This window comes from Sinocyclocheilus rhinocerous, unplaced genomic scaffold (assembly GCF_001515625.1).
Source record: "Sinocyclocheilus rhinocerous isolate Xijiao unplaced genomic scaffold, SAMN03320098_v1.1 scaffold534, whole genome shotgun sequence".
NCBI lineage: Eukaryota > Metazoa > Chordata > Actinopteri > Cypriniformes > Cyprinidae > Sinocyclocheilus > Sinocyclocheilus rhinocerous.
The window spans coordinates 1,169,558-1,175,072 of NW_015646352.1; positions in this window are offsets into that span (position 1 = coordinate 1,169,558).

The following is a 5,515-nucleotide window of genomic DNA, read 5'->3' on the forward strand; positions in this document are numbered from 1 at the left end:
GCCCTCACACCTATAGGGCATTGCAAGCCAGCTGGGGCATAGGTCAGAGCTATAGCATCTACTATCAAATGAGATAGTCTCTGCTTTGTGACTCCCTTTAGAGCAGCCTCCAAAGCACTCAAAAGGCTGTTCTGTTTGTCTAAAAGACTCAGAGCGCTCAATGTAAACTCGTAGTGCCCGAACAGGGCACAACAAGTTCGGACCCTGTTCGTCGTCCGTTCCAGGGAGGGCTAAAAGGGAAATTACCTGTGTTCTAAACGGAGTTGAGAGCACCTTCGGTACATAACCGCTGCGCGCCTGAAGAGCGACTTTATAGTCGTTGGGTCCAAACTCAAGGTAGGAAGCACTGATGGACAGGGCTTGCAAGTCACCTACTCGCTTGACCGAAGCTAGGGCCAAAAGCAGAGCGGTTTTGAGCGTCATGAGCCTTTAAGCTGGCTGATTGAAGCGGCTCAAAGGGGGAACCCTTGAGGGCTCTCAGAACTATAGACAAGTCCCATACAGGCACAGCCCTAAGGCAAGGAGGATTTAACCGCCAAGCGCCTCTAAGGAACTTAGAGTCGTTCAAGTCGAACAAGTCGTTCCTGCCAATTGTCCAGCCAGCCTCGAGAGAATGATTCGCTGCGATGGTTGCCACATAGACTTTGAGCGTGAAAGGGGTGCGTCCCTTATCCAGCAGCTCCTGCAGAAAGGTTAGCACGTGGGACACGTCACATGACACCGGATCATGGCTTTGTGCTGAACACCAGTCACTGAAGACTGACCACTTGAGGGCATAGAGGCACCATGTAGACAGAGCTCTAGCCTCTAAAATGGTATTAGTGACTCTCGCTGGGAGTCGGCTAGACTCATGTCGAGTGGCCAGGCATGAAAGCTCCACAGTTCCGGCTGGGGATGCCCAATCTTGCCCCGCACTTGCGAGAGAATATCTCTCCTCAGTGGTATTGACCATGGCGCTGCAGATAGCAGCTGGATCCTCTCCGGGAACCAGACTTGGTTCCTCCAGAGGGGGGCCACGAGGAGGAGAGAGCACTTCGTTTCCCTGGCTCGCCTGATAACCTGGGGTAGTAAGGTGATCGGAGGGAAGGCATACAGACGGGTGTTGGGCCAGTCGTGGGCCAGAGCATCCCGTTGTCTTGAAAAATAGATTAGGCAGTGATAGTTGTCTTCGGAGGCAAAGAAGTCGACCTCTGCCTTGCCGAAAACTGACCGGATCATTTTGCTGAAAACTGACCTGGCCAGCCGCTGCATAAGCCCTGTTGGCTAGGGCTGACGTCATTCTGCAGGGCTTAGAAAGATGCACTGCAGCTTTAAGCCCACGGCTCAATGGTGGAAGGAGATGAGCATTCACCGCCTCTTCCAGAGGGGGGAGCTTGTAATACCCCTTGTCCACAGCGCCATCAACAGTGGTAAGAGCTGCTGCAGTCGAAGGGTTAACACGCGCCGAGTACGAAGCCTGCCATGTTTTGGTGAGCTCGTCATGCACCGCAGGCATAAAGGGAGCTGGACGCTGACGGTAGGAAGGCTGACGTTGTCCCTTGAGGAACCATTCTTCAAGGAGGCTGGGGGCGGCTCTTCCGGGGCTGACCACTCGAGGCAGAGTTCCTCCACAGCACGCGTGAGAACGCGTAGACTGAGATGGAGGGGGAGCTTCAGGCTCTTCGCCGGAACATGCCCACTCGTCAGTGTCAGATGCAAAGAGAGCGGGGAGGACTGCCTTCATGAAAGAAGGCGATCCGCGAGCGAAGACGGGCGAGGGCTTTGTCGCAGAGTCAGCGAAGAGATGGTCTCGTTGCTGAAGGAGAAGATTCTAATGAAATGGCGCTCCGGGCCGACTTATATAGCAGTCGGTCTTATCCGCTTAAAGTTGACTTTTTTCCCCCCCTCGGGTGGGGAGAGTTATGTCAAGAAGACCTCAGAATGTTCTCGGGTCTCCTTGTGGCTCAGGCTTAGGGAGCCCTCGCTGAGTGTTTCTGAGAGAAAGGCATAAAATCACAACATATGTTGGACGTGATCCTAATGTTATGAAGAGGAGCGATTTTTCAACTAAATTGAAATACTTGCCTGCCATTGAGGCGGTGGATATAGGCTAAGCAACTAACCCTGATTGCAAACAAGCTATTTTGAAAGTGAATACCGCATTTATATGAGGGATGCGGGATATATGTCACTCCTGATATATGTCACTCCTATGTCACTTTGCTGCATGTACAGGGTATGTGGTTGCTGGTCCTATTAGAAGCACGTAAAACAAAACTATTATTCAAATTCTAAATTTATTATAGCCTAGAAAGCGAGCTAATAGCGCTTCCATATAATCACTAAAAAGCTGTCACTCACTTCAATTTATCGCAATCTCACAATGTTCCGTTATAATCAATGAAGCTCTCTAAACTGCACATATAATATCTTATTTACATCGTGTCTAAGTGTAGCATTTGGCATTGAGTGAATTCTGACTGTCTTATGCTGAATGCCTCCCGACCGCAGACGCAGGTTTACAAGCCACTTTTTCTTGCGTTTTTCTGTCAATTTCTTGACAGATATAGGCTAAGCAAATAGAAATTTGAAATTTGAAAAATAGAAATTGACAGAAAAACGCAAGAAAAAGTGGCTTGTAAACCTGCGGTCGGGAGGAGCCAAGTCGGATAATGCTTGTGTGTGCAAATGGTTAATATAAGATATAATAATATATTAAGATATTAATGATATATTAAGATATTAATAAAGAAATATATCAATAGATACAGGGCTGCCAACTCTCACGCATTCAGCATGAGACAGTCAGAATTCACTCAATGCCAAATGCTACACTTAGTCAGCAGACTGACGGCTGAAGGTCTGGAATCCATGGCAGCTTTCATTGGCCAAGGCCTGCCCATGAGGCCATTTGACCAACATGTCAAACAACCAATCACAGTTCGTTTTGTTCATCGTCACGTTTCGGGGCAGGGGGTTTGGCGTCACGGTAGCTTTGTTTCCAGACGGAACGTTAAAGAATGCAACACACACACATCTCCAGGAAATCCTGTAGAATTCAACCAATCCGATGACGACTTCGACACTCCTGAAGTGTTTCCACTTTTGTGTCCCATATGCATCAGACGTTTAGCCAACGGTCCGTGGGCTTGACGTCTGAGGCTGAGACTACATTTGGTCAGTCATTAGGCTTGTTTGAGATGCGCCTCGCCTCGCCTACAGGCGAGAGCAGGCTGCTGCAGTGAGGGGAGGAGTGAAATAAACGCAGATTTTTTTGGCACACGTCAGCATGACATCAGAGCAAGTCGGACGTAACTCGGACACTTTTCTAACCGGCATGCATCTCGTGGTGATCGGTTCTGCGCAGATTTTGCTCATCTCAAACAAGCCTAATCCTTCACCAAAGCGCAATGGATTGTGGGCAATATTAGCCATTAGAGTGTGCACGGATCCACACTTCAAAAATCGACCTGAAATAGTAGACCATCCGGGGACTTTTGGCATACTCTTTTCAACATACTATGCTTTGGGACACACTTATTCTAATCTCACATACTATTTAGGATGGATAGTATGAACATTGAGACGCAGGGTTTGACTGAAATTCAATTATGTCAAGGCTGTAATGTGATTGGTTATTAAGGCACACGTGATCCAAGTTGACCCGTTAGTACGCTTTCTCCAATAGTAAGTAATACAGACTCCAATAGTAAGTAATACCGACCCTCGTACCTCCCAATAGCAAGACAATCTCTGGTTCGTAGCTAGCTGAGAAGAAAGATGGACAACAAATACAAATATAAAAGTGGGGCTTTGAAGAGGAAAGGGAGGAGAGGTATGAGTGGTTATGAACGAATGAATGAAACGGATTTGTCTGTGTTTCACTCCGTCTCGAATCGCGCTTGCAGAAAGCGCTTGAGAAACAGTGTCTCAGTGGTACGCTTTCAACTCTTTTTTTTAGTCTCGAGCAAGACCGTACGACATTCACATTACATGATTTGACTGATTTTTACGTAGAAAGGGTGACAGCGCACCGCATTAAAAGAAATGATCATTCATGTTTTCATAACCGCTGGCCAAATTAAAAAACGAAACTAAAATTAAATCATCTTTGAGAGCAAGGGGGCCCCCTGGTGTTTCGGGGGCCCTAAGCAGCTTGTGTATTTTGCGTATAGGGAGAATCGGCTCTGATTAGTACCACAACATGATCGCTGTACCTGCTAGTGATGTTTGGTTCTTGAACGAATCGTTCTTTTGAGCCGGTTCCCAGGAAGTAACCAGTCGAGCCGGTGTCCTGACATTTTATCCTACCCGTCAGATTGTCCTACCAGGTTTTACTGGTAAAACTTTTTCCTTTTTCTCATGCTGAACAACAATATTTAATGTGTCTGCATTACTGTAAGGGTAAGTTTAGGGTTGGGGTAGGTAGGTGTAGACTTTAATAAAAAACAATCTAATAGGTAGAAAAAATTATTTATTGTTGGTTTCCTGTAGCTGTATCCCTTCTAGCTACAACCGCGAATATAACACATAATTACTGTATTTGCATTACTGTAAGGGTAGGGTTAGGGTTGGGGTAGGTGTAGATGTAGATGTTAATAAACCATAATTTCACAGATAGCATTTTTCGTTGTCGAATTGTACAACGAAACAACGAAACAATTGTTTCACTGTTTTAATGGGAGGTAGCAAAATCTGACAGGGTAGCACAAATTGACAGAACACTGGTTCACAAATTGAAGTGAATCGAACTTTAGTTCCGGGTTGATGACGCAGAACGCACAGCCGAAGTAGTACATCCAACTCAGAAAGAACCGATTGAGCCGGTTCAACCAACTGTCAAAGTTTTTTTCAAACTGTCAAAGGATTACTGAGGACTCAACAAGAACCGAATGAGCTGTGGCGAAGTTTGCCGAGGATTACCGAAGATTCTGATGAGTGAGTTGATGATACTGTGCCAGCCTGAGGTGCGTACAGGAAAAAAGCTTATTATGACTGTTATTAATTTACATTTGATTAAAACCTGCAAAAACCTTTCTGTCGAGTGATGTAAATAAATTTTACAATAATTTATTGTGCATGCATATTATCAGGGCCGCTGCTGGTCAAATGGGTGCCCTAAGCAGGATTGTATTGTTGTGCCCCCCTCCCTCAAATATTATGGAAGTAAAAACAAACAAACAAAAAAAAACACCTACTATAGGGGTCAAAATAGATCTTTAATAAAATATAAAAGTAAATAAATAACTAAATTGTATTATTTACAAATTACAAATTTAGACAGTTACCTATGGCCATGACTTTAAAGGGGTCATATGATGCGATTTCAATTTTTCCTTTCTCTTTGAAGTGTTAAGGCTGTCTCATCTATATATAGCAAAAAGGTGGCCAGAAATTAAAGATTAAGTGGATATTTTAATTAAATGTTTGGTCAATAGCCTACAAGGATTTGATTGTCCTGTAAGTGTAGCAGCAGCAATTACATGACCTTTGGCTCCCTTTGCAGGCATTTGTAATAACATGTAATGTATACAGA